The sequence below is a fragment of the Octopus sinensis genome, linkage group LG6 (genome assembly GCF_006345805.1).
Source record: "Octopus sinensis linkage group LG6, ASM634580v1, whole genome shotgun sequence".
NCBI lineage: Eukaryota > Metazoa > Mollusca > Cephalopoda > Octopoda > Octopodidae > Octopus > Octopus sinensis.
Window position 1 is genome coordinate 44,415,528 of NC_043002.1, and position 10,000 is coordinate 44,425,527.

The 10,000-nt window shown below is 34.3% G+C and overlaps 1 long non-coding RNA gene across 1 annotated transcript in view; it reads left to right on the forward strand.

Annotated features, from left to right (window-relative positions):
* The window catches only part of LOC118763725, a 17,469-nt gene extending 12,073 nt beyond the window's left edge, over positions 1 to 5,396 (forward strand). The window contains exon 3 of the long non-coding RNA XR_004999479.1: positions 5,266 to 5,396. This is a non-coding gene — a long non-coding RNA (uncharacterized LOC118763725). The remainder of the gene's footprint in view (positions 1 to 5,265) is intronic.
* Positions 5,397 to 10,000: the final 4,604 nt, after the last annotated feature.

Sequence of the window (10,000 nt, forward strand, 5' to 3'; positions counted from 1 at the left end):
AGACAAAGCGAAAAGAACAGAGAAAGAAAGTAAAAGATGTATGTACGTCTATATGAAATGGACGTGTGTGTGTGTTTGACGTCATGTACCCATATATGCATGTATATATACATATATATGTAGGAATGTACATATATGTGTGTATATATGCAAATATACATATATTATTTATACTATTATATGATCGACCGCCACACATACATTTATAAGTAAGTTATATGTATATATATATATATATATATATATATATATTCTGTGCCCCTTTCTGTAGAAGAGCGTAGACTCGAAACGTAAAAGACTTTTTCTATTCCTGAGCGTTATACTAATACATCTGTTTGCTTTGTACACCACCTGTCTTCGTCTTTTGTTTTTTTCGTAAACTCTCCCTATATATATATATATATATATATATATATATATATATATATATATATATATATATGCATACAGAGAGAGAGAGAGAGATACATACATACATACATACATACATACATACATACATACATACATACATACATACATACATACATACATACATACATACATACATATATCTATATATATAATCAAATCACGAATATGTTCCTTGTGCTAATTTTCATAAAGGAGCTTTCAAATCTGCTTATGTATCATTTTCTAATGGGAAGTTACATTAATAATTTAGACATACAGATGAAAAAATATTTGAAAGAATTGAAAGATATCATAAAATCAAACATGATTCGTATACATGTAATTTTAAATACGACATTAATTTTATTGCACTGAATGACAATACGTTATTACAGCTATTAAATTAGGAAATGGGACTGATAAAAGAAGAGGAATGAAATTCAGAACATTATTGTTCGAAACAAAATATTAAAAAAACATTTAATAATTCTGCAACAAAGCAGATCACATTCATGATAGTCATCGTTTTTGATATGCGATTCAGGAAAATCAATTACCTTTCAACGTATATGTGTGTATGTGTGTATGTGTGTTTGTGTGTGTGATTATTCAGTTTATTTCAAGATTTCTTGCCAATAGTGAATGAGCCGGTTTCTAACCTAGATCCAAGGATCCTTCATTAGAATTTCAACATCAACAACAGGTTATTTTTGTTTGTATGTATGTATGTATGTATGTACGTATGTGTGTATGTATATATGTATGTATGTATGCACGTATGTATGTATGTATGCATGTATGTCAGTCTTCTGTCTGTTTCTATGTATTTATGTATGTATGTATGTATGTATGTATGTATGTATGTATGTGTGTGCAGATTTGTATGTTTTATGTAGCTTTTTCTTTTCTGGTTTTACGAAGCCTAATTTCTCAAGATTGCTATTTAGGCAGTGTGTTACATATCACAGGGCACCCAATAATTACAGGTATAAACCTGAACTTGTAATCTGGATAGAGTAACTGTAGATCTCTCAATATTTCGGCGTAAGTGTTCTCTTTTTCACTGATCTTCAGCTTTACGTTAACATCCGCTGGGCAGCTAATTTCTACAACTGTGCAGTTTCTTTTCTTTATTACAAGTCTGTTGTGCTTACATTTTACTGAGGTCTTCACTGGTTCATTCCACCAGTGTTCCTTTTTATTATGAGTAGCTACGGCTTCTACCACAGTGTGGGTTCTTATTTCTTTGTTCTTGGGATTATCCTTCCGACGGATCATTATAGAGTGTCTTAGCTTCAACGTCATGTCACATCGGTAGATAATACAATGATAACATTTTCGGACAACTGCGTATGATGTGGGTGAGATCTTCAGTGAAGTCTGCATCGGTTGTCACATTTTACAGTTTTTTAACCCGCCTCTCTATCCCAGGTACTTTTTCCTGTACTCTATCCCACGTACTTGGTTGATATTTCCTGTTCCTGGAGTGCAGACGCATACCCTTAAAAGTGTAGGAGGTAGTAAACCGCATATTCGTCCATGATAAACTGCTTTGATGATCGATGTTACTATTATCACGGAGCTTTCTACTAACATCTCCATACATAGTCTTCTGCTCATATAAGCGCATCCTCTTATCTGATGATATGTTGTGGTAGAGTCGAGCGACTTCTTTGGGCATGTATTCTAGGTTATCTGACAAAGGGTGTTGCACAAAGATCTGCCTTCTAAGTCTTATGATGTTATTAGCTTCATGTATGCAAACTTGATCAAGGGATGCACTTCGATGCTTGGTGGTTAAAGGATATGATACGACATTCAAATGCAGTTTCGATTGATGTTAAGCCTCTGCCGCTTTTTTTACGTTTTAGGTAGAGGCGGTCTACGTCACTTTTTATGTGGAAATTATGTGTGCTTGTTAGTATGTACGTATGTTTGTATGTAAACATGCATGCATGTATGTATGTATGTATGTCTATATTATGTGACTCGAAGAACTATGATTGAAGGTAACATTTATAATATACATAGCAAAGGAGATATGTTTGCTATCAATATGACAAATAGGACACTCATTGCGTGTCTTTCGAATTTCGAATTCAGCTCTTTTGCAATGTTATCGGAAGTGACACTTTTAGTGCTTGAAATACCATATGAATAAGCATGTGCGTTTGTTTCTGTTTGTGTATATGTTTGCATTGTGCAGATAAATACATTATATATATATATATATATATATATATATATATATATATAATATATATATATATATATATATATATATATATATATATATATATATATATATATATATATATAATATACATTATATGTGTATATATATATGTATATATGTATATATATATATATATATATATATATATATATATATATATATACATACATACATATAAACATACATACACACACAGACACACACAGACACGCACAGACACACACACATATGTATGCATTATATATATATATATTATATTATATTATATTATATTATATTATATTATTTTATACTTGTAGCATTGAAAAGTTGAAAAGTTCAATACTACATAAATGTGATACACTATATAGGCACTGTAACGCTGAATTACTTAAATATGTCATATATCGTGGTAAGGTCAAACGAAAGCACACATGAATGAGAGCAATTTAGAAAATATTCAAAGAAATATTTGTATTTGTCTAAAGCTTTCTATTTTTGTATTGTGCGTGTGTGCGTGCGTGTGTGCGCGCGTGCGTGTGTGCGCGCGTGCGTGTGTGCGCGCGTGCGTGTGTGCGCGCGTGCGTGTGTGTGTCTTTGTATCAGTGTTTGTCAGCCACCACCGCTTGACAGCCGGTGTCGTTGTGTTTATGTGCTCGTAACGTAGCCGTACGACAAAAGAATCCGATAGAATAAGTACCGGGCTTAGAAAATAATTAGTGGGGTCGATCCATTCGACTAAAAATTCAAGGTGGTATATGGCCGCAGTCGAAGGACTGAACGAAATAAATGAATAAAAGAATCACATACAAGTTAAACGCAAGAAATGGCTAGGTACGATAAAATAGATCTCACAAAGCGGTAAACTATATTGAGAAGATCAAGTCAAATGTAGGTAGGCTACTCTAGATATATAAGTACCAGCTCGAATTTAAACCATGGATCCAACTCTGAGGTTGGTCATTGGATGGCGTAGGTATAAAAGAATAAACACAACTGGTGTTTTAAAGAGAAGGCAGATAGGGGTGAAAAGAGGCAGTGGATGTCTGAGGAAGAGAGGAGAGGAAAGGTGGGTAGAAGTAAAGATCATGTTTTCATAGTTGAGGCCCTTTCTCGTTCTTATGGCCACTCCCGAGAACTGTTGGTAAAAATGCCCCGCGAACGGGAAGCAGTTGAGGGAGAAAATAAGTTCGGCCGCACGAAGGAGTGTGGAGGTGTCAGGCTGGAGGGTTGGTTCGAGGGTCTAAGATGTGTTTGAGAGCAAAAAGTATGCTGTGTGGGACCACCGTATATAGACTCTTAATATCTAGAGTGAAAAGAAGTTTAGAGATGCCAGGAGGGAAGGAGAAAGAGTTGAAGAGACAGAGTGCATGATTAGTGCCGTGGATGTTGGAGGGGAGTGTCTCACCGTTCTCAAAAAGCGTTCGTAATATTTTCTCTCGTTTGGCTTAACAGCTCTCAATGTCTGTGTTACTGTTATTCTCCTTGTCCTGTCTTTTACTGTTTATATTTTGTACTGTCTTTACTGTCCTGTTTTGTTACCATTTTTACCCCTCCGCAAAAAAATCTCAAATTTTATTTAATTTGCCTTTTGCGGGAAGGAATGTTTGAAAGAAGTCGTGTCTCGCTTTTACCTTCGAAATGCGGAGGAGATGAAACAGAGGCGACTGAAGAAGGGTAATTTTCCTTGTGTTGTATGTCCTGTACTCTATTTTTTCGTTATTTAAGAAAAATGTCCATTTCCTTGGTTTTGTGTTTATGTTTTCGTTTCTCATTGTATTCGACGTTCTTTTGGTGTCCTGTACCCATATATGCATGTATATATACATATAGATGTAGGTGCGTGCATATATGTATGTATATATGCATATGTTTTATTTATTAATTTGTTATTATATATATATATATACACCCACATTCATCATGTATATATATCCATACACAAATACACAGACACACACAGAGAAACACATACACACGCACGCACACACACACACACATATATATATATATATATATACATATATATATATATATATACATGCATGTATGTGTGTACATATATATACTTACACATACATATATACATACATACACATTAGAGTTATGACGTTTTGATTTGTTGGAAGTAAACAATTTGCTGTACCAAACGTCGATGAACAAGTTTATAGAAGTAGAGACAATATCCTTTATTTTAAGAATCTTTAAAATGACATCACCCCTAACTGAAGAAATCTAACACCACTTTTGACCCAAATCATTCAAAATTCTAGCGAGGTCCATAATGCCTACTCAAGTTTTTACCAAACTTGGTGTGCTGACTTAATACAATGCAGAAGCAGTATATTTCAAATTTCAGCTTTCAAGTTTAAGTAGTTTGGGTGTTGTAATGGATAATGAACTTGGAGAAAAAAGTCATCTCTTAATAGGCCCTACTTTAGGAAATATCCTCTTCCTCTTCTTTATATTTCTGTGACGCTAAAAACTCTGACTATATTAGCTGTTTTTCAGAATAGTAGGCTTATCCAACTAGAGTATCTAAAATAATGTTTCATATGAGAAGTGCTTGTGTCACTCAAAGAAACAAATAATCTGGACCAAGAATCTTGCGCTATTTCAAGACTCACATAGGACAAGAAGACCTGTTCCTCTAGAAGAGCGTTCGTTTGGAAAACAAATCCAGGAAACTTCAAATTGTCGGTCGCTACCTGTTCCTTGGTGGTACCATCAAAGGAAGGAAAGAAAGAACAAAGGAAATTTCGGAAGAAGTAACTTTTTTATGGCAAAAAAATTTTAATTTACCCTATTTATCAATTCAAAACGTACAAGCAAAAGTAGAAAAAGTTCTGAATACCTACGATAAGTGTGTAAAACGAGGAAAATACGATTCATTGAAAGGAATTTTTGACATCACAAAGGAAAACTGTGAGTGGCTGTGCAATGAGGTTAGAAGATTGTATTATCTTCGAATTGAACGCAAGGGACATGTTGGGTATGGAACTGGAAAGTCGGCCAGTTCTAAAACTATCCATCCATCCAAAAGAAAAAAGTGTCCTTAATGCCAAATTCAATCAGAGTAACGTCTGAAGCAGAGACTGAAAGTGAATATCAAGAGTCCGAAAGATCAGATGAAGAATCCACATAAACAGAGAGGAAGTATAGCAAAAGTAGAACTGTAACCAAGTTAGTAATATCGTCGAAGCTATCAATCCCAAAAGCAGCAACAGTTTGTCGACAATTATTTCAAAATGGAATCAATGTCGAGACCCATTCCAAATCTAATATTTACAACTTGACTATTAAAGAAGCTGTTAAACTAAAAATGAAATGAAGAAAACGCTACATTTAGAAACTGGTTATTGTATTTTTATGGTAAATATACTGATGACCAAGAATACCAAGTGCTAGTTTTAACGAATGAACAAAGAGAAGTTAAGTTAGAAGCACTCCAATTACCAAATGAAAAAGCTGATACCGTTGTGAAAGGAATAACAGCTGTTTTAGATGAGTACAATTTTTGGAACTGAGTAAAGACGATCGTTACTGATACAACGTTTGTGAACATTGGGAAAAGAAATAGCATTGTCATTCAGTTTCAAAGCTCAAAAGGGTTTGAAAGAACCATAATTTATTGGTTAGCAGCATCATATCCTTGATAGTGTTCTTCGTGGTGTAATGGATAAAAAATCATCTCCCAATATTGAATATACATTCATCCCAGAGCTTCTAAGTAATTACGAGAAACTTCAGGCTAATTTCAATAATGTTGCAGAAAAGATTACTGAATCAGCGGGATGGCGAGGTAACATGAAATTTCTATTTCATTGACCAGAGTTTTTCGTTTCTTATAAGAAACCGACAAATTTCCTACTGTAAAATTTCAAAACATAACCTAACTTAAGTAATACAAGATGGAATTCTCGAGCAATACTACCTATTTTGGCATTTATTCTTCTACCAGAGAAAAGAGTTTTGTTTCTCGATGTTTGTCGATTCATCTCTTATAGCTGGGTAGATTTTTGGTTTACTGATCAAATGTTCAATGCCCATGACTATCAGAAGTTATGTGGTGGCCTGCAAGTTCATAAAAAGCATTGAACTCTGTAAAAAAACGTTTGGATTTGAGAACCATCAACAAATCAGAGTGCAGGACAGGCAATCAAGTGCCTTCAAAAATTTCTTTATGATGTTTGTAAAAAGGAGAACTTCAGCTTCAATTTATTTTATCTAACAAAATATATTAATTCTTTGGTATGTTTAAAAAAATTTTAACATTGAGCACACTTTTTCTTGCATAGTTTTATTTTTAATTGGAATTAAAACTATAAAGTTAAAAATATGTATTGTTCATAATCTTCTACGTGATCGAATACTACTTGTGGCCTCTTTCTTAAAATAGCCTAGTTTTGAACGTTTGTACAGAGCAATTTCAATTCAGTACTCTTAAAAATGTATAAATACACTTTTATTCCACGTCTCTTGCGGTTATAACGATTTAGACATCGGAAATACTGAAATGTGAATCTATTGGCTATTGATTATAGTTTAAAAATCCGTTAACTCCAAAACTACTTCAACTAGAAAGCTAAAATTTCAGTTATTTTATTTCTACATTGTATTGTGTCTGCACACCAAGTTTGGTAAAAAATTGAGCAGGTGTTAAGAATCCCCCTAGAATTTTGCATGATTTATTTCAAAAGGAGTGATCGATTTCTTAAGTTGTGGGTGATGTTTTTGTTTTCAAATAAAGCAATGTAAACGTTAGTTTCTTGACTTTTCTAAAATTATTCATCGAATTAGTGTATAGGATTATTAACTTGTGAAAAAGCCATAACTTAAATACACATAGTCATATATATTCATATATTCACGCACTTTATATACATATATATATATATACGCGTGAACACTTACATACAACATGTAATATACATACGTACATACATATATACATACATACATACATATATATATATAGATATATATATATATATATATATATATATATATATATATATATATATTGGTAAAAACGGTATGATAACAAAAGAAAGAAAGAGACCTCAATATTTTGTCCACGCAAAAGTTTTTGATCTCATTATACCTTATATTTTTTTCATATATTTTTATATTTTTACACATAATAATTTTTTCTGTACTCTTCCTTCCATCCTGCATTTTCCCCTTGTGCCTACATAGACGTGTATATGGATTTACATGTATGCGTGTGTGAATATGTACGAGTGGGCGGGTATGTATGTATATAGATGTGTGCGTGTGTGCGGGCATAAGAATACATATATATAGACGTTTTTACTCAGTATTTTTACAATTTATCCGGTTTTATTTTTTGGGCGTATGTATAATCCTTTTTTGTGCATGCGTGTGTGTGTATGCGTATATAAACATGTGCGGGTATGTACATATATGGGCGTGTGCGTGTGTGTGCGTGCATAAGGGTATGTCCGTATATGAACGTGGTTTACTCTTTGTATACTTCCTTATGCTTTTTTCTGTATTGTTACCCTTAACCATGTCTTTTCTTGTGCTTGTGCATATGCAGACGTATGTATGAACTTTTACGGTGCGTGTGTATGTGTGTGAGTTTGTATATATATGCATATACATTTGGCGAAAAATGCGCGTGAACGTGTTTATGTTTTCATAGTGATGTATACGTACGCACGTGTGTGCTTATGAGCAGGCATGCTTACGTGTCTACTATGAACCTTTAACCTTAGCGGTCATTGAATTAGCGCTTTTATATAAGTAGCGGACTATAACACAGTAATTTCCCTTTGTATAACGGTTTTTCTTCATAGCGTTTTTCAGATGGCCAGATAACCGGAGAGTTGGTGTTGTGGATTTCCACCTCGGCATCCGAAACTCAGAGTTTTATCTTGGCTACCGAATAATTGTCACATATAATTTTACAGATATATATATATATATACATACATACATATATATATATATATATATATATATATATATATATATATATATATATATATATATATATATATATATATATATATATATATATATATATATATATATATATATAATATACATATATATATATATATATTATATATATATATATATATATATATATATACATATATATATATATATACATATTTTTATCTTTTATCCTTTACAGGTTTCAAACAAAGGCTGAGGCCATGCTGGTGAACCGCCTTTACTGCATAACCGGAAATTTTTCCAGTATTGCTTCTGTTGAAGCTATTCATTGTGTCTCCCGCCTCTGCTGTCTGGACGTTTTTGAAGACTTCTAGGTCTACACCTCGCCGATCGCTGATGTTCTTTGGTAGGGCGTTAAAACATTGTGATCCCTTGAATCCCAAGTTATTACAATATTGGGTCCATATCCTCGATGGAGAAGATGGGACCTTTGGTACTGTGCACTGCCACCCAGCTCAGGGATTGTTGTAGATTTCGATTACCAAAATTTGGAGCTAGACCTTCTTTTATCTTCTATATCTATATTACTGCATATCTCTCACATCTCTCCAGGGAATAGAGTCCCAGTTCGTTTAACCTCTCCCAGTAGCTCATGTGTTTTACTGAGTCTATCTTCTTTGTTTAGTGGTGTTTGATTACCTCTTGTTCCGCAATTAGCTTTACGCTCTTTGGTGACCACAATTGATATCAGAAGTCGAGACGACTGAGGACAAATGTTATCCAAAGCAGAAGCATTGTGTCTCTGTTCCTGATTCTGAAGGATCTAAGGACTCAACCTGCCACCCGCCTGCATAGCGTTGTCATATGAGCAATGTGCACGTGGAAATTTGCATCGTTGCTCATGTGGATTCCCAAGTCGCACACCCACGCTAACTCTGGGATTACATTGCCTGCTGGTCCCATACATTTCAGTTGTGGGCTGATAGCGGAGTGCTTGAAATTTTGCGGCATTGAACTGCATATCATTCTCATCTGACTGTTTAGTTATTGCGTTCAGGCCATTCTGCAGTCTTAGGATATAAGTAGGATCCTTGAACGCCTGCAAAACTTTTGTATCGTTGGCGGAGCTGGTGAGTGTGGATGAGGATTGTTGACACCTCGGAGAGAGCACTATTTCCTGTGACTGCCTAACTTCTGCATTTCAGGAAATCATGCAGTCACTCTTCTAGTGTACCAGGGATACCGAGGTCAAGCGGTCGACTTTGGCAAAGGTCTTGGCAAAATCGAACTATATCACATCCACATTTGAGTGGTTGAGTTCTTGTTTTAGTGCCCAATCGAAGTGCCGTAGAAGCTGAGTTAGGCAGCTCCCTCCAGGACGGAAGCCATATTGCTTGTCTGTAAGCAAGTTATTTTCTTCTAGGAACGTGGTCAGACCTTTTCTGGCAATGCATTCCATGATCT